Source organism: Balaenoptera musculus, chromosome 19 (assembly GCF_009873245.2).
Source record: "Balaenoptera musculus isolate JJ_BM4_2016_0621 chromosome 19, mBalMus1.pri.v3, whole genome shotgun sequence".
Classification (NCBI taxonomy): domain Eukaryota; kingdom Metazoa; phylum Chordata; class Mammalia; order Artiodactyla; family Balaenopteridae; genus Balaenoptera; species Balaenoptera musculus.
Genome location: NC_045803.1, coordinates 26100891 through 26126299, shown reverse-complemented (window position 1 = coordinate 26126299; position 25409 = coordinate 26100891). Strand labels below are relative to the sequence as shown.

At 52.0% G+C, this 25409-nt stretch overlaps 1 protein-coding gene across 3 annotated transcripts in view; it reads left to right on the top strand.

Moving 5' to 3' along the window:
* Positions 1-25409, top strand: part of ZNF423 (zinc finger protein 423) — a 331821-nt gene that overhangs the window by 252069 nt on the left and 54343 nt on the right. The gene's annotated exons all lie outside the window — the stretch shown is intronic.

The following is a 25409-nucleotide window of genomic DNA, read 5'->3' as shown; positions in this document are numbered from 1 at the left end:
GAGATTGGTAAGGCTTGGCTAGTAAGGCATAGGTGAGGGTGTGGGGATAGAGAGCACACAGGCATCCCTGACCCAGTCCTGTTCCTTCACTGTACTGGATGACAAAGAGAAGGCCAGAGAGGTTAAGGAGCTGGTCTAAGGCCACACAGCAAATCAGAGCAAAACTGAAATTAGTAAGCAGCCAGCTCTTTTGATTCCAGATCTTTCTGTTAGACTATCTCTCTGAATGCTGAGGGCAGGGCTGGGAGAGAAGAGTTTTCAGCTGGAAGTGATGAGTAAGCCAAGGAGAGGCCCAAGGGTTATCAGCCCAGAATATAAATATTTACCTGTCTGGAGTCTCCCAGCATCCTCTAGTTGTGTTCTGCTAGAGTTGCTGTCAGCACCCACATCCATCTACCCACTCATGCACCCACCTACCCACCCATCCATGTATCCATCTGTCTACCCATCCATGCAATGTCTTACTGCTCCCTCCTGCCTTCCATCAGTCTCTCGTCTTTCACTCATACATCTTGTCCACATATTCGTGCATCCATCCAAGTGTTCAAGTGGCCATTCACTCACCTATTCTCACCCATTCATCCATCTATCCATTTCATTACTCATCTATCGATCCCAATTTTCCCTCTCCCGCCCCCCCATCTTTATGAAAAGCCTACTATGTACCAGGCATTTTCTATCATTCTCAATCACAGGAGCTTTTTTATCATTTTATATCTGGTCACATGAGCTGGCCATGTTCTTTAAGATACTGTTGAGCTGGGACCCTGACAGTGATCTAGTCTGCCCACAGCTCTGCCTGGGTCCTCTTCTCCCACCCCTCCCAGTGCCAAGCTGGCCCCACTGTGCCTTGTGAGGAGGCTTGACTTCCTGCCACCCCTCCGTGCATACTTCCGTCCCTGTTCCTCTGAGCTATGGTAGTGCTGAATCTCCTGGTCTCCCCTCAGCCAGCCTCTCCCAGCTCTGTGCTGTGATTCATATTCTGCAAGTGTGCCCCCCTGGATCATGCCATTTCTCCACTCAAGACTCCAATGACTCCTCATTGCCTACAGAGCAAAGCCCACAGTTTTGTTCTGCCATCAGATGCAATCCATGCTTGTTCCCAGGCTATTCACCAACCTTATGACCCTCCGGTTCCCAACCTGTGCTCCAGCCTGAGTAATTTGCTGTTTCCAGACGTCTTGGCGCATTTTTGCACGTGCTGTTCTCCTTGTGTAAAGCGCCTTCGCCATCATGATGCTCCTTAATGCTCCATTAAAACCCTTCCCACGCTCGGTAGCCCGCTCCAGTGTCCTCCCCCGTCTTACTCATGAGATCTGCTTTTGTCTTCTGCTGGGATGGGATGTACCTCTGCAGAACCCTGTGTGGTCTCTTGTTCCATGTCGTCACGTGTCTGGCTCTTGTTTGCAAGGCTCTTGTTTGCAAGGCTTATGCTCACAGTGGGTCGCGGGCCATAGCGGGTCTGTGTCATCTCCAGCACAGCTGCCTACATGGAACCTGACCCACAGTAGGTGCTGCTTCGGAAGTGAGCAAATTCATCACTTAGTTACATGTGTCTAAGATGCATGTTATGAGTGAGAGCCCTAGAAAGGGCTATTGGGGCTGACTTTGGGGTTAAAAGGCCTTAAACCTCGTTGTTTCCCCCATGGGACACACAGGACCTGGCACATAGTTGGTGCTCAATAAATATTTTTTGAATGAAAGAATGAACCAAAATGTTCATCCTCCCCTTTAATGTGGTTTGTGATTGAAAAATAAATGTTGACCAGATAAAACAGGAATAATATTAAAAGTTCAAAAGCTAACTTACCCCATGAGGTGCTGCTCTCCTAGGATTGCAACCGCCTGCTGACTTGTCTGTGTGTTTGGCATGATTGTGGATTCTAATGGGCAGGGGCCGTGTCTTAATTCATTTATGAACCCCAGTGCCTGGCACAGAACCTGACATCCTCCCTGCTCTTCTGGGATCTATTCTTTTCCCTCCACCCCTAATCTGTCGTCTATGTTGGACTCGAAGAGGCCTTCTGAATGTGGCTCCCCATCGCCCTTAGGTAGAGACCCTCAGTGCAGCCCCCAGGCCCTGCCAGGTCAGTGCTTCCCCCTCCCCTGTGCACACCAGCTTGTCTCCACACCTGCCCTCACTCTGTCCCCATTCCAGCCACACTGGCCTTCTCTTTCCTCTCCCAGGGGCCAGCCTTTGGGCAGGCCGTCCCTCTCCTTGCCCCTCACTGGCTCTGACTGGATGCGCTTGGTGCTGTCCGAGCTGCCGCCTCTCTCTCTGCCCTCACGTGCCTCCATCCCTCAGGTTGCATGGAGGTGCTATCTCATTGCATCTGATGGTGAATATCTTCCTCCCTGCTGGACTCTGAACTCCATGTGGGCAGGTGCCACTGAGACCGGGGCTTTGCACGCTGCAGACTTCTGATCCGTTTTTTGAATGAATGAATAAAAAAAGATATGTGGTAGGTACTTAGTAAATGTTTAATGAATGAATACATGAATAGCACATAATAGGTACCTGGCAAATGTTTGTTGAATAAATAAACAAATGGGTGAATATGAAAGGATACTCAGTGCCTTCCTGGGAAAGCTCTGGCCAATTAGGGCCCCTCTAGATAAGGGAGACTGTGTATCTGTCCTTTCAGCCCTCCTGTGCTCACCCCATCAGCTCCAGGAGCCTTCGCCTTCTGACCTGCCTGCCTGCCTCTCGCCCAGCACTCACAACCAGGAGCTGTGTGAGGGGTAGAGACAGTGGTCCTGGAAGCTGCTGCTGACACAGATGTGCTGGGGGTCAGGGTGGGGAATGGGCTGGGGGGTGGCCTTCTGTTGAGAAGCAGGGTGAAGCCTGCCCCGGCCTCTGGCCCTTGGGGTCCCAACTGTTTTTGCACTTGTATAATCCTTTCAACTCTGCAGCCACCCGGTCCAGCCCTAATCTGGAAACATCTTCCAGAACATCTGTTTTCCTCCTCAATCAATACACTCCCCAAAGAGGGCCAACTTGCAAAATATTATATATAGCATCAAACATGCTATCTGAATTCAATTAAGCGATTTGGTTGGGGAAGAGTTTGTGGTAATTAAGCATACTGTTTTGGAGCAAATTGTAGCAAACTATTTCATTCTTCATTAACAGGCACCTCTCTTGACTCCCCAGGAGCTAAAAAAAAAAAAAAAAGAGTGAGAGAGAGGAGGTAAAAAATTAAATAAATAGCCAAATAACCCCCACTCAGATGGCATGATTTACTATAACCATTACGGGCTTTGATTTCCAGCTCTCTTGTATTATGTGACCACAGCGAAGTCACATAACCTCTCTGAGCCCCAGCCTTCTCGTCTGTAAAGTGGGGCTAGTAATACCCACCTCACAGGGCTGCTGTGAGGATTAAATGGTATCATAAATAAAAAAGCACAGTTCCCAGCATACAGTGGCTTTTCTTTAAAGGGTCACCATGGCACGGAGGTACACTGAGGCTGGATGATTTATGTTCTATTTTTCAGGGCCTGAGATGCATTTCAGAGTGCTCTTTCTTTTTTCTTCTTTTTTAATTTTTAAAAAATTTTATTTGTTTATTTATTTATTTATTTATGGCTGCGTTGGGTCTTTGTTGCTGTGCCCGGGCTTTCTCTAGTCGTGGAGAGCGGGGGTACTCTTCGTTGCGGTGCGCCGGCTTCTCACTGCGGTGGCTTCTCTTGTTGAGGAGCACGGCTTCAGTAGTTGTGGCGCATGGGCTCAGTAGTTGTGGCTCGCGGGCTCTAGAGCGCAGGCTCAGTAGTTGTGGCGCACAGGCTTAGTTGCTCCGCAGCATGTGGGATCTTCCCGGACGAGGGCTTGAACCCGTGTCCCCTGCATTGGCAGGCGGATTCTTAACCACTGCGCCACCAGGGAAGCGCCCCCGTCAGAGTGCTCTTTCTTCCCAGAATATTTGTGAGGTTCTGGGAGCAGGAGTGAGGAGCCTCCTGTTCTATTTCCCTTCTTTATCACCTGCCGTCTACAGCTCAGGGCGGCTCAGTAGGAGAGGAGGGGCAGTGCACAGGCTGGCTTCCAGTCCTGGCTGGCCCTGCGGCAGCTCTTGAGTCTTTTGGGCACGTGCTTAAGCTCTTGCTGCATCCATTTCCTTCTCTATAAAATAGGGATAAGAATTATTACTCTTCTCCTAGGATTAAATGAGTTTAATAAACGGAAAGCACTTAAACAGTGCCTGATACATAGTAAGCACCCAGTACATGTTGGGTTTTGTTTTCGTTTATTTAAGTTTTCGATTCAGAAAGGCTCATTTAAGTTGCCGGTGTTTTCTGAAGGCACTTCCCCGGTCAGGCTGGGGACATTCACAACCACCGTGACAGTGATAGTAGTTGCCACTTATCAGGTGCCTACTGTGTGTCATAGAAGACCTAGAGGGGGTGCTTAGCATCCATTTTTCATGATTGTTGCAACAAGCTTGCGATTACTCTCATCTTCCCAGTGAAGAAATGGAGGCTCTTAATATCACCTAGCAGAGGCCATATGGGGGACGTAGAACATTTTAGGGCTGGGTTTTGTACCCAGGCCTGTGGGACTCCAAAGCTGCCCTCTTTTTGCTTGCCATGCCACCACTCAGGAAGACATGCCTTCCCAACCTGACCCTTATTGGGCATCTGCTCTGTGCACACCATTTTCTCATCTGCAGTCACACTGGGCTGTCCAGAAGTCTGGAATGTCTCTCTTGCGCTCCCTGTGGAGCAGTCTCACCCTTAGCAGCTCCCTTCTCCGGGGAGTCCATAAGAGGCTCACTCAGGACAGGGACTCCTGGAAGACGGGAAACCGGTTAGGAGGCTGTTGTCATGTAGACAAGAAAAGATGGTGGCCTGAAGGGGGGTTGCTGGCACGTGGAGAGCAGTGGGTGAGTTCTGGAGAAATCATGATCACTCACCAATGGTGGGCACAGTAGGTGCTGGGGGAGTTCCTTGGAGGGAGTGGGGTCGTTGGAGAGATAGTGTTCTGGGAAATCTTTTTAGAAGGTGCTGGTGGGGCTCGATCTGACTCCCTAAGGAGGGAAGGGGTCATTTCAGCAGGGGACATGGAGAGCAAAGGTTTGGAGGTGAGAAGCCCTGTGACCAGCTGTGGGGACCACAGGAGGAGGCTGTGACGAGGCCTCTGCCTTCAAGGAGCTCCCTGTGTGTTTTGGGACAAGATGCCTGTGGCCCATAGTGGCTCAAGTAGAGTAACCTCCAATACCAGCTCTTCCACAGAGTCAGGGCAGGTTGTGAATTTCAATGCTCAGGAGAGGCCACCAGGGACAGGCGTGGGGGTGGGAGGTGGTTGGGAACACTTACTGCACCCAAAGGACCTGCCTGAACAGGGAACACTGTATTCATTCATACATTAGTTAAGTCCATCATTGTACTTGATACTGTAGGGCAGGAGGGCACGGGGACGGAGGGAGAAAGAGAGACAGACAGATGGACCAGGAAGGGACAAATCCCTCTCTGGGAGGAATCGAAGGTTTATGAGAAGCACACTTGTGAGGACTCTTTGAGTTGCAAGAGCCCGGACCCTGCCTTAAACTGGCTTAAGAAGGAACCAAGGGAATGAGTTCACTGGGCCTGAAACAGGAAGTTCTCAAGGCCCGGGTGGGCCCACCATCAGGACATGGCCTCCCCAGTTAGGAAAAAATGGCCACCAGGCCCTCCAGGCTTATATCCTGTTAGCTCAACAACTTCAGGGGCTAGAGTCTTTTATCCCTAACCTGAAGATTGATTGGCCAGGTCTGGGTCACATGTTCATTCCTGAACCAATCACTTTATCCAGAAGCATGGAATACACTGATTGGCCAGGCCTGAGTCACATGTTCACTTGGGGGAGGTGGCCAACCTCTGGTAGAGGTTCCCTAAAGGACATCTGGGTGGTTGTTCCCAGAAGAAGGGAAAATAGATGCCAACAGGAGTAAAACCAAAGTCGGCTTCAGGGGGAGTAAGGGCCAGCTCTGGCCTGCAGGTCATGGGTAATTCGAGCTCTCAAGTGAGAGGTCAGAAGCTGGCCAGCCACAGAGGGGTGGCTGCATGGGAAGAGGGGTCTTCTGGGCCAGGAAATGATGAATCCGGTAGAGGCAATGTTTCCTAACATCTCACGCACTTGATTTTCTTGCACCTGGACTGGATGTCCACTCTTTGCATCCTCCCCAGCTGTCCCTGGAGACCATTCCAGGAGGAGATTGGAAGCTTTGCTCCAGGCCGCCAGTGGTCTGATTCCTGTTTGGCCACCATGAACAGTGACTGAGATGGCAGATCTTGCTTTTCCTTTTGAACCCTGCGGGCATCTGTCTAGCCTGGCTCTGTCTGGGTAGTGTGTGGTGTTTTCTGGGCAGAAACCCAAAACTTACCCCTGTTCCTGCTTTGTGGAACTATTTGTCAGCATCATGGGGGATCACTGTGGAACCTTTGTACCTCCCTTTTGTCCCAAGAGGGAGACAGGTTGGTTTGGGAAATGAAAGGGTCAGCTAATGCCATCCTGGGTCACATCAAAGCCAGCCAAAGCCAGGTGAGCTAGCTCATCACAGCTTCCCAGGTGTGGAAGTTCAGGTTGTCAGAGGCCTTGGCCCGAGTCCCAGCTCGGCTTTCACTTGCTGCATGGTCTTGGGCAAGTCGCCCTTCGTTTCTGTGCCTCAGTTTCCTCATTTGTCCACACTGGAACATGACCACTTTCCAGAGGTAAAAGTGTACACGTGAGTGATGTCATCAAGTTTGGCCCTATTTCCTTCTGTCCCTAGAGACATCGAAACACCCTGTGAGAGTTGGGGCCTCACAACATGTGGCCCTCATTTTAGGACTAACACCTCTCTGCTGGGAGAATCAGCTGTGAGATTTGTAGACTGGCTGCCCCCGCTCAAGTATGCTGCCTCTCCGCCGGTCCTCCCCTGGGTCCTCCCTCCAGTCACCCCCTCTCCCTCCCCACTCAGTCCTCCGCTCCTTTCCCCCCCTCAGGCTTCCTCCAGGCCTCCTCCCAATCCTCCTCCATCCTCCCCCATCAGGCTCCTCCATGCCTCTCCCTCAGCCCCCCCTCAGTCCTCCCCTAGCCCTCCCCACCCCGTCCTCCTCCTGCAGGCCTCCCACCCATCCTCCCCCCTCACCATCCCTCCCAGGCCTCCCCCCCATCCTCCCCCCTCACCATTCCTCCCAGGCCTCCCCTAGCTCTCCCCATCCCCTTTCAGTCCTCCCCACAGCCCTCCCCCTCCCCTCTCAGTCCTCCTCCTCCAGGCCTCCTCCCCATCCTCCCCCCTCACCATCCCTCCCAGGCCTCCCCCCCCGGCCTCCCTCTCCCCTCTCAGACCTCCTCCATGCCTCTCCCTCACCCCCCTCAGTCCTCCCCCTAGCCCTCCCCCTCCCCTCTCAGTCCTCCTCCTCCAGGCCTCCCCCCATCCTCCCCCCTCACCATCCCTCCCAGTCCTCCCCCCTCATCCTCCCCCCAGCGTCCTCCCCTAGCCCTCCCCCTCCCCGCCCTCTCAGTCCGCCTCCTCCAGGCCCCCCCCCCATCCTCCCCCCTCACCATCCCTCCAGGCCTCCCCCCCATCCTCCCCCCTCACCATCCCTCCCAGGCCTCCCCCCCGGCCTCCCCCTCCCCTCTCAGACCTCCGCCATGCTCTCCCCTCAGCCCCCCTCAGTCCTCCCTAGCCCTCCCCCGTCCTCCTCCTCCAGGCCTCCCACCCATCCTCCCCCCCTCACCATCCCTCCCAGGCCTCCCCCCCCCGGCCTCCCCCTCCCCTCTCAGACCTCCGCCATGCCTCTCCCTCACCCCCCCAGTCCTCCCCCTAGCCCTCCCCCTCCCCTCTCAGTCCTCCTCCTCCATGCCTCCCCCCTACCCCATCCTCCCCCCCTCACCATCCCTCCCAGGCCTCCCCCCCCATCCTCCCCCCTCACCATTCCTCCCAGGCCTCCCCTAGCTCTCCCCATCCCCTTTCAGTCCTCCCCACAGCCCTCCCCCTCCCCTCTTAGTCCTCCTCCTCCAGGCCTCCCCCCATCCTCCCCCCTCCACCGTCCCTCCCAGACCTCCTCCCCATCCTCCCCCCTCACCATCCCTCCCAGGCCTCCCCCCCATCCTCCCCCCTCCATCTCCCCTCCCCAGTCCTCCCCCCTCATCCTCCCCCCAGCAGCCCTCCCCCTACCTCGTCTCCCCCCCAGCCCTCCCCCTCGCCCTCCCTGCCTTCTGAGGAGAAGCTCGGCCGCTGCCACCACCTCCCAGCGCTGGCCGCTGAGCCATTAGCCTCACTTCTCACTGGCTGCGCATCAGCACAGTAATCATTTTCAGATTTACAAGCATTAAATATTTTAATTTAATGCCTTGGCTCTCTTGTAATTCATGCACTTAATTATATGATAATTACTCAAATGAAAGAGATACAGCTGCTGCCGTATCAATTCTAAGGGAAGACTGGGTTTTGAGTTGGACTGAGTGTGGGAGGTGGGCCCACCTCCCTTGCCCTCCCCCGTCCAGCCCTTCTTTTCTCTGGACCACATAGTCTATAAGAGCCCCTCCTCCACCAACCAGCGCTGGGGCCAGGTAGTCTGCTCCCATCTGCTCCAGGCGCAGGGTGTGGGGACCGCCCTGGCTGGTGCCCCGGACTCCTGTGGGGCGGGTGCTGCTCTGTGAACAGAAATCTCGTGGCTGATGGGCAGAGAGGGAGGAGTCTTGGGCTCTCCTTGGGTGGTAGAGAGGAAGGTCCCTTTCTGTGCCTGCTCTAGGGAGCAGGGGCTGTGAATGCCGTCTGGGCTCCGTGCCTGGTGGCAAAGCCGGGGAGCCTTTCCCCTCCTTAGCGATGAGGTCTGGGGCTGAGGGGTGGGAAGTGACTGCTGCACTGAGAATCTCCACTGCAGATGGACAGGGGCCTGGGCCTCCTCCCACTGACCGCCAAGGGCTTTGCAAAGACAGAGTTGGAGATGGGTGGAAGGTGCTTTCTAGTGGGAGCACCTTTCTTGTTCTTGTCACCCTCACTGTCCCCTGCCTCCCCTCCCCTCCTCTTTCCTTCTATCCTTCCCCTCTCCTTTTTATTTCCCTATTTTTCTTCCCCTTTTTCTCTTTCCCTGTTGACATCTAAATTGTATTTAATGCCTGAAGGGTACTGGCTGGTCTGTAAGAACGGGAACTATTCATATTTGCCAAGTGTTTCAACTCCTCCCTCCCCACCTTGTTTGTGGAGCCCTGTTGGGTCCGTTGCTGCAGAGTGGATCGAGCAGAGGCCCTTTACAGTTGATGGCACCAGCAGATTGAGAATCAGGTGGCGTTGCCTTGGGCCAGGACTCTTCGGGTCTGGGGATGACGGCCCTTGGGAGGCCCTCTGCAAAACTGAACCTGCTTCCTTGGGAAGGAAAGCCCCTCCTCTCACCTAGCATCAAAACCAAGTGCCAGGTAGAGGAGTCCTGGGGCGAGGCCCCGGTGACAGGGGTCCGTGGTGCTCTGGCCAGAGCTTGTGAAGAAGTTGAGTCAGGAGGGTAGAATTTCCAAGCCAGTGAGTTCAAGCTTCTGAAAGTGTCCCAGTTTTTAGGGTGAGGAAGCTTCCGTGGCGGGGAAGACCTCGGCCTCTCTGGACCCGCACATTTCCTAGGCATGGGAGAGCTGGGCGGTGCATTTCTGCTGAAGTGCACGTTTGCACTGAAAAGGGTTACAAACGGTTCGCCCCGTATGCAGACAATTTTCAGCTAGCTTACAGCAGCTGTGGCGCCGTGCTGATAGATTAAAAGCAGCAGCCAGCCCCAGAATGAAGTGTATTAGAACTCCTGCTGGGTCGAGCTGGGGAGAGGCCCACACAGCTGTCATCTAGGCCAAGTTTCCAACCGAAACCTCAAGAACAGGCTGGAACTCGGAGAAAAGTTAGCTTTCTAAATGAGGTGGCCGGCTGTTAATCAGGAGAGCGGGGAGGGGGACCGACGGAATGCTGGGGATTTAGAACAAAAGAGGAGGAGGTGATGGTCGGGGGTGTCCTGCCCAGACCAGAAACTGTGCAGAACCGTAGCTCCTGGGGCCAGGAACAAAGAGGCTGCTGCAGGTGTGCGCCCCGGGGCAGGGGACAGCACCCCAGCCCCTCTCTGTGTTTTGCTCCAGACAGCTGGCTTGGGAGTTGGGTGAATAAGGATACTGAGGTGTTTCCATGTTATGTCCAAAAGGCCCCAAGACCTTAGTGCCACTGCACCATGCCCAGGGCTCCCTGGCTAGAATGATAGGGTGGCTCTCAGGGTTGGGGGGCTGCCTAGGTCTGTCTTTGCCCAGGAAACATTTGCTGTCAGGGTCACCTGCAGCCAGTTTCCCCCTTGCCGTAGCACGGAGGCCTGGCTTTGGACTTCAGTTTTGAGGTCTTTAAGAGATGTCTTCTCTTGTGATGAGAAAGGCTCTTGACAGGAGTCTGGCTCTGGTCCCTGAGTCTAACTCGAGGCTGGAGGGGGGTGGGTCACTTGGGGGCCCATCTAGACCACCCAATTATTAGAAAATTCAGAATGCCAAGGTTAGAAATCTGTGTATCATCTCCTCTTCACCCCCTCCTCCCTCCTCCTCCCTCCCTTCCTCCCCATCCCCCTCCTCCCTCCCCGCTCCTTCTCCTCCCCCGCCCCCTTCTCCTTCTCCTCCTCCTCCTCCCCCGCCCCCTTCTTCTTCTTCTTCTTCTCCTCCCCCCCCACCTTTGATATGTTCCTATTTTTGAGAAGAGCAAAATGCTTCCCACTGCAAGGGCCAGGTGAGTCTGCACTGCAAAAAAAGGAATATATCCAACTACAGCATATGCCCATAATTCAGTTGCAGTTGTCTATATGGTACATCACAGTGAATTCATCCTTTTGACAAACATTTACAGCATCCTCATTTGGGCAGGCCATGGGCCGTGTGTGTGTGTGTGTGTGTGTGTGTGTGTGTGTGTATGTCAGGGAAGGTGGGGGCTTGTGTAAGTATCAGATGCGCTTAATTATTGGGGAAACACAAACCCTGGTAAAGAGCCTGCTGGTAAATGCCGCTGTGTTACACATCCACTGGGATGGTCATATGCTGGAAAGAATTCTGGTTTCTAAAGCTGCCAGGCTTTCCCCCCCCACCCATCAGTTGGTGGGAAATGAGTTCGGCTTGTCAGGGGGCATGATTTGAGTCTCCTGAGCAGACGTGGAGACAGTGACTTCTTCCCTGATGTGCAATCAGGTTTCAGGTGTTTGCTTGGATTCCCGAGCTGGCCCTGCTGCTGGGATGGGCTGGTCTAGTGGCAGGCTGAGCGAGGCGAGGATGTGGGCAGATGCCATTGGCTTGGTCCTCTGTGGTCCACGGGTGTGGGTGAGAGTGGTGCAGACAGGTATGTGGGCCTAGGATCCAGCTCTGGGAGGCAGACCACCGCAGTTTGAGTCCCAGCTCTGCCTCTTGGTGCCTGCATGACCTTGAACAGACTATTTAACCTCCCTTGTCCCATGTCCCATGTCCTTGTCTATAACATGAGGATAATGAACGTCTCTCTCATAGGGCTGTTGTGGAGATTAAATGAGAAAGCATGTAAAATGCTTACAACGACATGTGGTTGTAAGTACCTAATGAATTGTAAGTACCCAATGAATGTGAGCAATTTGGTCAAATTCCTCTTTAATCTAGAGTAATTTGACAAGAATCCTAGAACCTCAAATCATCTAATTTTATCCTAGAATCCATTCACAAGTCTCTTCCACAGATGCTCAGCTTTCCTTGAATGCCTCCCATGGTGGGGAACTCACCCCAGTCTGCCATGACAATCATAGACAGCTTCTTTCCAAACTCTGTACATTTTGGCAGTTCTTACCCCATACAAAGACTTTCCTGACTTCCTCTTCAGTGTAGAGACCCAAGAAGGGTCAACAGCTGCCACCCTTTGGGTGTTTACCAGGTGCCAAGCACTGTACATACATTATCTCATCCATCCTCCTGAGTCCTATGGGGAAGGTATTATTTTGCCTCTGTTTTACTGATGAGGAAACAGAGGGTCAGCGAGTTGACTTGTTTAAGGGTTACACGGATCTAGTGGGCTGGCTGGGACTGAGATCAGGTCTGTCTGATATCAAAACCCTGTTCTTAACTATCCAAGCAAGCTTAAAACCAACCAAGAATTCTTTGGTCTTTTCCCTGCTTCTTCCCTCTCCATCTCAGTCAGCCCACTTTCCCCCAACGGCTTCTTCCCATCCATGTTTTAGTTGCATGATCTGGGGAGAGTGCGTCGAGCTGTTACGTTTAGCGACGTGTCACATATCCAGTTCCTCACGGCACCATTAAGCTGGCAGGGTAACTTCTGTCTGCAGGAGACAGAAACCACTTGCCAATGTTGTATAGTCCCTTAAATTAATAAAAGTAATAATCGGATAAACTGGTTATTGTAATTTATCCACATGAAGCAGAGCCATGTGCCTGAATTGTCACTCGGGCCTCAAACCAGTAGAAAATAGCCAGCAGTTACCAGAGGCTCAGCGAGCAGGGCAGCTGCAATCCTGTGGTCTTCAGATTAGGAGAAATAATGAATGCTTCCAGACACATCCATTTCAGCAAGTGCTGCATGGATTATAAAATTTATTACCAATAAAATTATTCATTTGTGCCCTATACCACACTTAATGCACCTGAAGTGAGAAATTAGAAGTGTGTTTAATTCTGGGAAGGAAGAAAATACAAGTGCAGCAAATTTGCAGTCACAGGAGAAAGTTAATGCCCGGCAAAAAGGAATCAATTTAGCTCTTGCTATTATATTTGAGGAGAACAGGTTGGTTTTTCTTTTTTTTTATTATTATAAAAGCATACAAAGTCTCTTGGATCCCTGGTTCTAGTATTACTTTCAAAGGATATTTAAAGAGAAGTTATGAATTAGGGGGAAGAGACAAATGTGAATAATGTGTGCATGTAACCTCTCTCCATATATATGTATGTATATCTATAAAATTTATGTATACCTGTGTATATCTATATCTATATACATCTATATATCTATTTATCTCTCCATCCATCTATCCATCCATACACACAGTAGTGTGGTATGCTAGTAAATATTTAACAATGAGCTGTCTGGAAAAAAAAAAAAAAAAAAGGAAATTCTGTTTGCCAATTTCTGTGGTGTAAATACTCCCACTATGGCTGATTTCAGGCTCCCAGTCTGACTTCACTGAACGTTGGGTTGGGAAGAGAAGCACACGATCAGCTCTTGGGAGCTAGTACAAGCTGGCTCCAGCACACCAGTGGTTTATATACACACATATACATGTCTATGGTTTAAAGGGAAAAAAGAGAGGTAAATCATATGCATCAGTTTGGGCCCTGAGTATCATCTGTGTGTTTTTCCCAACCATCAGCCTCCCTGGGTGAGCTTGCAATATATTTTATGCAAGTAGAGAGCAGGTCTCCTCCCCTAGAAACATGGAGACTTTATTTTCATTAGGTTCCAAATGTAAGAGGAGAAAAGACGGAAAGAAGAGAAGAGGTGGAGGGGGGCAGATTCCGGGCTTGGCCTCCCCTGGCATCAGCACCACTGGTTGTCTTCAGTGTGCTCGGTGGACTTACCTCAGTTTTTGTCCAGCCATTGTTCTTTTTTACACTGCTTTTGCACACTGTGGCACGTCTGGGGAATTTCATTAGCTGGAATATACGTGCAAAGAGTTCTGTTCCACTTTCATAAGGTCCCTGGATGGCTTGGACGAGGCCTTCAGGCCCCATGGTAGAGCCGGTACCACATTCATATTCCTTCCCGTCACCATACACATGGTAGCGCGGAGTCCAGACCAATCGAAAACTTGACAGTAAGCCTTTTGATTTTGCGGGGAAACCTTCATCACGCTGCGAGAGGGAAGGGAATATAGCCCAAACTGGACTTCATACTGTGGCAAGCTTGAAATCCCAGCCCCACTGCAGAGCCGGCTGACTGGAATAGTTGGAAACTGTATCCAGGAATTCGGCTGCAAGAACTTGGCTCACAGCAACTTCTGCCTTTTTGAAAGAAAACTTGTCAACTGGGGGAGCCACTTGGGGCCTGGGTTTAATCTGTCCAGGCAGTAAAGATTCACGGAAATGATTGGCCAAGTTTCCCTAAAATGTTTGGAGCTCCTGCCTATGTGGGGACTCTGGCGGAGGGGAGAAGCAGGCTTGACGGCTCTGTGTCATCACTATCACAGCCATGGCAGTTGTTACCGGCTTCGACGCTATTGCTATTTTGCTAACCGCCAACCTGCTGCTTGTGAGATAGCAGAGCTGGAGTTTCAGATAGAGCCACCCAGAGCACATGTTCTGCTTGGTACCCCCGACCCAGGCTGCTGTGATGGGGTGGTGTTTTTTGTACACCTTTCACCCTGGTTGCATCACCATGACATTTAGGGGGTCTGAGGGTCAGAGAGAGACTGACATTGAAATCATGGTCGTTTACTTTGTAAATCACAATCAGTGACACTGTCTCTACTTGGGGGGAAGGTCCACGGGTTGGCTTACCGGGGATGGTGCCTTTGATTTCACTCTTCTTTGTCTGAAGATGTTAGTGAATGAGGGACCCTACTATGAAATACCCGTGAAATTCAAGGGTCTTTGGTGCCATTGCCCAGGAATGTCCTGCTGGTCCTGATGCAGGAGACCTTGGTTCACGTGCACAAATGCTGGGGCTTGACATATGTCAGCGGAGCCGGGAGTCACGGTGTGCCACCTGCAGGAAAACGTATCACTGTCAACCTCTTTTTCCTCGACAAGGATGTGAAGTCCTAGTCTTTTAAGGGGGGGAAGAGGAGGCTGTTGGGAGAGAGAGAAGTCGGTGATGGTGAGATGTGATTGAGTTAGAGAAATGTCTACGGACAGAACCTGATGAGAAGGTTGACCGGGACCTCCTGGGAAGATTAGAGGGAGTCTCTAGCCGTCTGACCCTGGGCTGGTGCTCGCGTTCCCCTTACCTCATCACCAAGGAGGTGTTTCTTTTCTTTATTTCCTTTTTATTTCCCATGCTCTGCTCCCATCCCCTGACCCCCCAACTCAGAGACTCACCCTCTGTCTGGCCTAGCCTTTTCAGGTGACCTGACACCGAGTGTGGCCATGTGTGCTGAGAAGGGAAGCACAAAGTAGGAAGTGAGAATACCCCGGGTGGAGCCCTTTTGTGTGGCAAGGCCACAGATCAGATCATAGACCTCTCTGGGCTGGGCCTCAGTTTCCTGATCTGTGAGACAGAAAGCACCCCACCCCAGACACACACCTGCCTCTCAGAGTGGCCCTGAGGAGCTGAGGGGCACAGGGGATGATGGACAGTGGAAGAGGCACTTAGACCTCTAGAGTTACGCATCCTGGGGACAGCCTGGGCTGGGAGTGGGTTCCCGAGGAGCTCAGGACTTGGGCCCACCTTGGACAGTCCCCGAGACCCACTTCCCAAGTGGTCACGGCAGCCACGGCCAAGCCTTGCCGAGTGGGTCCCCCTTCCTCACTCCCAGGTACACCTTGGTGCTTCCCGATGCCAAGACGATTCAGGGACGTGCGGGAACCTAGTAATTTCCCAGCTGGAGAGCGTTGTAAAAATAAATGTCTTCTGGAGGTTGAAAGGTTGTCAAATACACACTGAGCCTAATTGGGTCCTCAAAATGTGCAGTTCCCGCTGATTTTCATGGAAGATGTGGATGTGGGATGGTGTGTGTGTGTGCACGTGTGTGCGTGTGTGAATTCACAGGCAAATTTGGGCAAATGATAACTTTTGAGATGTGTAGATATGCACGTGTGCCTGAACCTGATTGGTCCACTGTTGAGCAAAGGGGTGCTGTCCCCTCCACCTTGGGAAGGGTCCACTGGGACACATCTGGGCCCACTCCTCTCATCCTGGATCAGCCAAGTTGGGAAGGGACCTCAGAGCCAGACCAGCCCGGAGCCACGACCATGAACCTGTATAGGTGCCGTGTGACTTTCTCCCCCTGCAGAGTGAACATCAGAACACTAGTTAATACTTCTTGGGTGCCCAAATGCCAAGCACAGTTTAAATGCCGTACATATGTTAACTCATTTAAATCGCCACTTAGCGCAGCACAGAGGCTGTGAGGATCGAATGCAGTGCAGCCGTGGGCTTTGTCCCGGCGAGGTCCATCCGTGAGCCCAAGTTCTGAGCACCTGCCCTACAGAGTTGACTTCGGGGCTTGGAATTGATTTCAAGAACAGTCCTTGCTTCCATCTTACCGCAGGCAAACTGATGTCAGAGACTGTCACATGGCAAAGTGACCCCGTGTGACTCTGGTGCCGGCCGATTCATTCCCTTTCTCTATGACCAGACAAACATCCTATCCCCTCTCTGGGCTGTCTCCCCATTTGAGGATTGGCCCCTCTGGAGCCATCCCTCCACTGCTTTGGGGCCCCCAGATTCCCAGGCCCGGGGGCCCTTTGCTCAGATTTAGCATCCAGCACTTGACTTAGTTCAGTGCAGGGTAGCTGCGACCTGTCTGGGTGGAAATGAAGAGCCGATGCTGAGGGAAGCTTCAGGATGGAACCTCTTCCCTCCTGGCCCTTCCCCGGAACTCCTGCTTGTGGCCTCCCTTCATCTGGTGGGTTAGGAGGAGCCCTCTGACACCCGAGGGCCCTTCCTGGGACATCAGCCCCCTCCTCTTGGTGAATCCAGTGCCTTTGGAAGGACTGGGTGCCCACTTAAGCACCACATCGCCTTATAGCTCCCCGGGCCCTGTAAGAGAGGGGCCTCCCACTGCCCTTAGGTTGATGGACATCCCATTCCCTCATCTGGTCCAGCCTCTGGCCATGCCGCCCTTCGACACCCAAGCTCCTGTGTACCCACTGCCAGGCGATGGGGTCAGGGCGCTGCGTGCCCAGCCCTGGGGTTCTGCCCAGCCTGCAGCCCTCTCCACCGTCGCCTGATTGTTTGTTCAGCTAAGACAGCCAGCCCGGGGAGGAGGAGCCGGCATTGGGCGGCAGCGTCTGGCCCCGGTTCCTCCTGCCAGGGGCTCATTTGTATGCAGAAGGGATTAGGCGGAATTTACCATGGCCTCGCCCTGGGGAGCTGCTCGCGCCCTAGGAAGACTCTTGGAAGGCGGTGTGCAGTTGGTAAGATTAGAACAGGCCCTTCTGCCGCCGCGCACGCCCTGGTCACTCTCCAGGCCGCCAACATCGAAATCATTTTCATTTATAACCTTTTTGATCATCCAGCCTCAAAGAGGGCCCGCCTTGTGGGACAGCGGGCACCAAAATGGCCCAATTATTTGGAAGAGGAGGGAGCTGCTGAAAACAGTCAGATGTGAGAGACAGGGCACTTGATCTGGGCTCATGGCTTTTTTTCCTGCCTTCTCCCACCAATATTTTTACAGCTGTTGACATATATTGAGTTACATGTGCCTGGCCTCGATCCCCGCGGTACTGTTTCAAAGATCTGTTCACCATGAAGTGTGTGGTTCTCAAGTAAATGACTGACTTCAAGAAAGCACAGTAGTTTAAATGTTACTATAAATACGGGAGCTAAGACATTTTAATTATAATTTTTGAGTTATACAGTGTTCTGTAAGTACACCAGGCATTTACAAAAGAATTTGTGTGGGGCTCCAAGACTGTGCTCTCTTGTGGATAAAGAAGCAACTGCAGGTGGTTAATTCTGCAGCCTGGTGGCTGGACTCTTGTTTACTGATGGCCAGGAGGGGAGGAGGGTGGCTGGAGTCCTTGGAAGTTTCAGTTTGGGACGTTGGAGTCAATTGCACACATTTATTGCGCCCCTCTGCTTGCAGAGTGCTGAGCTGGGGCCTCGGAGTTGATGGGGCAAAGACTCCCCTCTCACGTTTATAATCCCGTGGGAGAGGACAGCTAGCACATCACCTAGCTCTCTCTTGGGGAAGGGGAGGGCTTTGGAGAAGAGGTAATAACACTTCTGCTCTGTCTTGAAGGGTGAGGAGAGCCACAGGGAGTATTTGGAAATGAGCAAAAACCCAAGTCAGTCTTCAGTGTGAAAACAAATATTCTGAGCAAGGTGGACTGACCGCCCTGCCCCTGTGCATGGCTCGCCTTCTTCCTGATGCCATTTAAGTCCTCCACCCCCCACAATTGGAAAGCTCCCAGGGGCAGGGAGATGTCAATGGCCTGGTGGGCTTGAAAGCTCAGCCCTTGGGTGCATTGGGTGAAGATAATTCCTAGGTGAGATGAGAGGGAAGCCAGCCTGTGGCTCTCATGTTCTTGTAGTTTTGATGAGAGCAGTCTTTTGGGTCACCTCCTTGTTTACGCTCTAGTGACAAGGCATTAGATTAAGTGAAGGAAGCAGACCTGGGCTGGTGCATGACTGTTGCCCATCTGACATCTACCCCCATTCCATCCATCCATTCATCCATCCACCTGTTTCTCCACCATCCATCCATCTATCCATCCATCCACCCATCGTCTCTCTACCCATCTATTTACCTATACACTTAACCATCCATCTACCTACTCATTCATCCATCCATCTACCATCCACTCACGTCTGTCTGTCTATCTACCATCCATGTTAACCATTCATCTGTCCATCCACCATCTATCCATCCACATATCCATTTATAATCCCTGAGACATTATAGTGTAGGAGTTAAAAGCAGGGATTCTCTTGAATTCAAATCCTACCTCTATCACTTATTAACGTTATGTCCTTGGGCAAGCTACTCAACCTGTGAGTTAATCCTTTTCATCTGTAAAATGGGGGGAAATAGCAAACGCTAGTAAAAGCACGTTGCTAAAATTAAATGAGATAGTACATGCAAAATGCTTAGCATGGGGCCTGGAAAATAGTTAAGGACTCAGTAAGTGTTGGTTTTGCTTACTGTGTGACACCTGTGTGCCAGACTCTGTCCCACAGCCTGAGCTGAACTCCTTAGAGCTTCAGGCATAGGCTGGAGAGGTTCCTCCTGGGAACAAGGGACTTCTGCCTCATAGCAAGGTCTGGGATTCGTGCAGGAGGAGCCTATGTTGTGGGCATTAAGGACTATTACGAAATGGCCAGTGTATTTTGTTTTTAATCGCTGTTTTGAGGGGAAATTCCTATCTCACATATCTGCCCCTGCCCTGTTTTTAATGTAGGCATGTTTGCCTCATGTCCATGAGGCCTCTTACAATTTTTTAAACAATTAATTATAAAATAAACATACAAAACACCAAAGAAAATGAAACTCCTTGTTGAAGTACCTAAGATCCCAAGTATTGTCTTGACAAAGCCCTTAACACTTGAGGATGCTGTTTGGACAGTATGGACTCATTGCTACTTACATTCTAATTCACCTGTTCTTTGACTGCTTTCTTGCATATTTCTTCAACGTACATGTGTTGAGTGCCAGCTGTATACCGGGCACTGTGACAGGTGGTTTTGTCAAGATCACGTGTAACTTCTTGTAGGATTTATTTCTGAGGGAAGTGGATCAGAATCTCGACTATGGGTTTCTGTGAGACGTAGAGTTGAGGGTGATCTTTATCTCTTTTTGTACTTTGCAAATGTCCTATAATAACCACACAATGCTTTTGTATCATCAGAAAAGCCAACTAAAAACCATCCAGCAAAATCAGAGCCTCTGCCCTCACATGGCCAAGGTGATGCTGTAGGATTGTACTAACTTAACTGTAATCTCTGAAAACAAGTGAAAAATCCCAAGTCAGTATCTTCTTTTTTAAATAAATAAATAAATAAATAAATAATTAATGGCTGTGTTGGGTCTTGGTTGCTGTACATGGGCTTTCTCTAGTTGCAGTGAGCGGGGGCTACTCTTCGTTGCAGTGTGTGGGCTTCTCATTGCGGTGGCTTCTCTTGTTGCAGAGCATGGGCTCTAGGCGCATGGGCTTCAGTAGTTGTGGCACATGGGCTCAGTGGTTGTGGCTCGCGGGCTCTAGAGCGCAGGCTCAGTAGTTGTGGCGCGTGGGCATAGTTGCTCCGCGGCATGTGGGATCTTCCCGGACCAGGGCTCGAACCCCTGTACCCTGCATTGGCAGGCAGATTCTTAACCACTTCACCACCAGGGAAGTCCCCCAAGTCGGTATCTTTTGATTTTATTTATTATTAATTTATTTATTATTTATTTTTGGTTGTGTTGGGTCTTCGTTTCTGTGCTAGGGCTTTCTCTAGTTGTGGCAAGTGGGGGCCACTCTTCATCGCAGTGCGCGGACCTCTCATTATCGCAGCCTCTCTTGTTGCGGAGCACAGGCTCCAGACGCACAGGCTCAGTAGTTGTGGCTCACGGGCCTAGTTGCTCCGTGGCATGTGGGATCTTCCCAGACCAGGGCTCGAACCCGTGTCTCCTGCATTGGCAGGCAGATTCTCAACCACTGTGCCACCAGGGAAGCCCCAAGTTGGTATCTTTTGAATGGCTGGCCCTCAGGACACCAGCAGCTGCCTTGTTGATTCTTGGCACTTAGAGCACCCCGGTCTAATTCAGATGGTTGAGACAGGGCAAGGTAGGAGAGGGTGTTCAGCCAACCTGTTCGGGAGGTAACTGGAATTTGGGGAGCTCTGTCACCTCTTAGGAGACATTGTTCAGGCATGGCCATCAAAGGAGGCTGTGGAGGCTGGAGGTGGCCTGGCTCCCGCCCCCCGTATATGGCAGGTGTGTGGAAGCGGGTGTTTACTTTCTGCTCTCGGCACTCCCCATCCTGCTGTGCTGGGCTGCATCACCCTGGGGGTCTAGGATTGGGGGAAGGAGGAAGCACTTGGGCAGGTATTCGAACTCCTTGTCCATTTACTGAGAATGCAGAGTCAGCAGCTGTGGTGTTGCCTGCCCTCTCGTGGCCCCAGATTTGGGGTCTGCAGAGAGCCAGATGGGATCCCCTTTGATGTTCTCACAGTTGGATGTGTCATATTCTAAGTCCTTACAGAGACAGCGATAGGAGAGAGAAGAGGTCCTTGTTTTGGGGAGAACAGGAAGCCCAGAACAGGAATGGGCACTGGAGGTAGGGGTCAGTCACTGCAGAGGTTTGGGGTCCTCCCTGCCTCCAAGGCAGGATGGAGGCATCCTTCTTTCCTGTCCCTGATTTGGTTCGTGCCCTTGGTGCAGTCCCATCAATTTTGGGGGCTTCAGAGTCCTGTCAAATGGGGAATCTTTCTCTCACTTCATCTAGTCAGCATTATTCAAGAAAAAAGTTATGGAAACATTTTGTAATCTGGGGAGCCCTGTACCAGTGAACGACAGTATTGCATGAAAAGTCTTAAACCTATCGGCTCATCTACTAAGAGTGATTGTGACTAAGAAATACATCTAAGATGGGAATGCTGTAATACCTGACATTTGTCTATATTTTTAATAATGATCATAATATTGAAACTGTATCAAGACTCAGTATTGTGGCGGATGCTGTGAGGTCCCACCTCCAACCCTTAAACATCCCCATGGGGCAAGGTAAGTGCTGTTACCGTCATCCTCCAGGATGCAGCCAGGATTTTAACCCAGCTTCTTCTGCCTTCAGAGCCAGTGCCCTTTCTGTTGGGTCTTAATGCTCCCTAAAGCACGTTTGATTTTTTTAAATTAATTTTTGATCTCATAGCAATACCACGAGACAGATGGGACCGCTATTTTATGCCCATTTTACAGCTAGGAATAGACCTGGTATCCCAGGCTAGACCTCCTCTCTGTTCTTGTCCTCTCCATATACGCTGGTTTCCAGGACTGAGTGGGTCCAGGAGTGGTCGCAGAAGTGGGCTTCTCCTGCATCCCTGTCCCCTCCGGGAGGGGTCACAGAGAGCCCTTGGGGGCACTGCTGGTTTCTGTTTGCCTGGTGGCATCTTGGCCCCGCGTGAGAGCCTACCAGGCGCCTTCCACCACCTGGGACGCTGCTTGCGGCTTTTGCTTCTTGCTTCCTGCCCTTCCAGAATGACACACTTGCACTTGTCCCTTTGGTTTAGCCAGAAACCTAAAGTGTGTCTTCTCAAATGCAGACTGACGTGCTTCTTTTATAAATTCTTGGGCATTACTATTGATTTTTGGCTGAGGATTTCGAAATCCTATCTCCAGGACTCAGGAGATTTCCCTGCTGCAGTAATAATGCATTGTCATTCTTAATATCTCCTATCTCTGACACAATATTCATATCAAGCTGCCGAGGAGTGGCGTCAGCACAGCCTCAGGGGTGGCGCCGGGCACGGTGGTGCTGACTGCGAGGGCCGCACGGGCACCTCCCTGTCCCCCAGCCTTGCTCCCCACCAGGAAACCACACCCGGCTCGCCCCGTTTGAAGGTGCCTGAGATGGTATCACGGGGGCACCGAGGGAACCAGTGGCTGATTTCTACCCCCTTCATTGCTCAGGTTTCTCTGAGGCCCAGAGAGGGGCAGGACCTGCCCAAGGTCACACAGTGAGTCAGTCGGGGAAGGGAGGGCTGAAACCCTGGTCTCCTTTGCTCTCTTTTCACCTGGCAGTTCAAGTGTCACCAGGCACTAACAAAAGCAGGTGACACAGCCTGTGTGTGAGACAGTGGGGGCTGCCATGTCCCAGCAGAGAACCCGGCCTCCCATTGCTGTCCAGGGGGATTGCATCGTGGGGATCCCAGATGTTCTGAGGTTTCAAGAGAAACCAAAACTCCAGATTTTAATATAAAATTTCTTGTGTGTGTGTGTGTTTTTTAAACGTTGGCAGCTAATTACAAAAAAACTCCCAGATGATGCGACCCCTGAAAGAGAACCACAGCTGTGGGCTGAGGGTGTACTGGCCACGCATTGTGTCAAGTGGCCAGAGCTGGAGGCCACTTCGTCCATCCACCTGCCCCAACACCTTCCTTCCAGGTGCCCCAGAGTTGGGGCTCCGCTTTCCCCTTCCCTCCCTGTGAGCTCACTCGAGCTCTCTGTGCTCCCGAGGGTCTCCTCGCCCTTCCAGTGGAGAAAGTGGCGGCTTTTCCTAACCAATTCCACTGTCCGGATTCCAGCTTAGACGCACCCTGTGTGTTTTGAAGTGTGTACAGGCCTGACCCCAGCCCTCAAGCCTGGCTGTCCTTTGTCCTTGTGCTGCTAAGAATACAGAGCTACTAGCCTGGCCTCCAGGACCTTCTGGGCGAGTCACTGAATAGGTTCCCACTGAGGGACTGTTTTTCTAGTTCTTGGAATTGATGCTGCTTAGACCATAAAAATAAAAAGACCGTGTCCTCAATACTTAGAGTGTGTCTTGTGAATAAGCTGATGTGCGGGGGAACGGGTGGAGTTGTGCTCTGAGAGGCTGGCGGGACCCAATGCCCCACACCTGGCCAGAGGGACTGATGTCATGGGATTGAAGGAAGGGAGGGGCTTTTGGAACTTCCCGGTGGGAAAGCTGATGGCTAGACATTGGAACCGGGGTTGCTGAAAGTCTGTGAAAATCGGAGCAGCCAAAAGTGGTGTTTTCTTGGTTGCAGAATCATTTTGTCAAAATGAGAGGGAGTTGTAAGCAGGAAGGAGGGCGGAACCGTGCCCCTGGCCTGCTGTCTCAGCCTGAGGGCCTTCCTTCGGGGACCCACCTGGAAATGGGATGTAATGACGTCCAGGGAGAGTCAGGCCTCGGACAGGTAGTGTGGCTTCGGCCTGCGGTCCTGCAGGGATCGCCTTGCTGCCTCCTTCCTCTGTGTCTGCAGCAGTACAGCCAGCTCCCCCCGCCCCGCCATGGAGGCTTCCGGTAGGAGGCAGCAGAAGGAGCGCTAGCCCTCCTGGAGGACGCTGATATGCCAGGCCGGGTGCCAGCCCTCTCGGTGGACTATCGTCTGTCTCTGTGCCCTGCTGGCTGCGGGGGCAGTGGGTTGTCACCCTCAAAGGTAAACTCTTTGGGTCAGCCCCTCCCCCAAATTGTCGACTGAATGAATTGGGAGCCCCTCTTGGGGGCCCTGTTCTCTCTCTGCCTGCTTGTTTCCCCCTCTGCTTCATCTCGTATGTACACAGTGCCCTCTCTGTCCCCAACTAAGGGCGGGGACCTGACGGGCCCGGGGCCCGCTTATCCCCGTTGTGGCCAGAAGTGGGCGCTGGGGAGCCCAGGAAGGGCTTAGGGATGACGTAGACTGGAGGGTTTGGTGGAAAGAGAGCTGGAGGCCTGGGCTTCGCTTCTGGCTGGGCTACAAACCTGTGTGGCCCCGGGCAAAATGGGTTTCCCTCTCTGAGCCTCAGCTTTCCTTCAGTAAAACGAGGGAGTTGAAATAGCCAGTGGTTTTCATATTGTAAGCTGCAACCCATTAGCAAATCACGGAATCAACTTGGATGGTCACAGCCAACAAAATAAAAGAGGAACTAGACAGAGCAGAGCCCACCAGTGGAATAGAATGGAAACGAAGGGAAGTAAACGAAAGGAAGAGGAAAAGCAAAAACAAAAGGAAAGAAACTGCCAGAGTACATCACACTTAGTGAGCTTAAGTGTTATTTCATTAATTTGGCGGTGGCGGCGGGGTTACGTATATGTGTTAGTGTGTGACTAGGTCATGGTGCATATAGTTCGTGCTGAGGGTTGCAGTTTAAAAATTTGAAACACAGGTCCGATGGCCTACAAACATTCTTCTGAACCTTGTGGTTTATAAGTGTAGTTCACTAGCTGAGCTGATCTTGGGCAAGTGATAGAAAATCTCTCCATGATTCAGTGGCCTTATCTGTAAAATGGGAATAATTCAGTCCCCAGCACAACGCTTATGAGGATTAGCTGAGGGAGTCGTGTGAAGTGTGCAGCGCATGAACACACAATACATGCTCCGTGCCAGCTCCGTGCCGGCTGTTGGTGCTGCAGCCATACTTACGTTCTTAGACACCGAAGAGGAGGTGCGGGACCCTCCTCCTCTGCCAGCCTCTGGAGGGGAGGAGAGCCGTCGTGGTCTGCAGTGCCTCATTCTCCGGCAGGGCCCAAGGACAGTCCCGGGGAGCCGCAGCTGACGCGGGCTTGACGGGGAGTCCCCGCCCTGGAGCAGAGCCTCCAGCCTGCCCAGGGGAGCGCTGTGCCGTCTGGGTGGAGGCTGGGGTGAGCCACGGGCAGGGACATCCCTGCTGCCATGTGCCACTCCCTGGGCAGCATGGGAACCATTCGTCTGTGGCGCTCGGAAGCCTGGTGGGCGGTCTCTGCCCAGATCTGTGACGTGCGGCCGCAGCATTCCCATCTCGTCTGCTGGTTCTAGCCTTTGTGCCCGTGGCTCCATTTGGAGCCATGTGAAGTGGACACCCTATTCTCTATGACGATGACTACTTTTTTCAGCCACCACCTCTGCCCCACCTTTTCTTAATGCAAGATGGGTCTGGGCAGGGCTTCCCTGGTGGTGCAGTGGTTGAGAATCTGCCTGCTAATGCAGGGGACACGGGCTCGAGCCCTGGTCTGGGAAGATCCCACATGCCGCAGAGCAACTAGGCCCGTGAGCCACAACTACTGAGCCTGCGCGTCTGGAGCCTGTGCTCCGCAACAAGAGAGGCCGTGATAGTGAGAGGCCCGCGCACCGCGATGAAGAGTGGCCCCCGCTTGCCACAATTAGAGAAAGCCCTTGCATAGAAACGAAGACCCAACACAGTCAAAAATAAATATAAAAATAAAT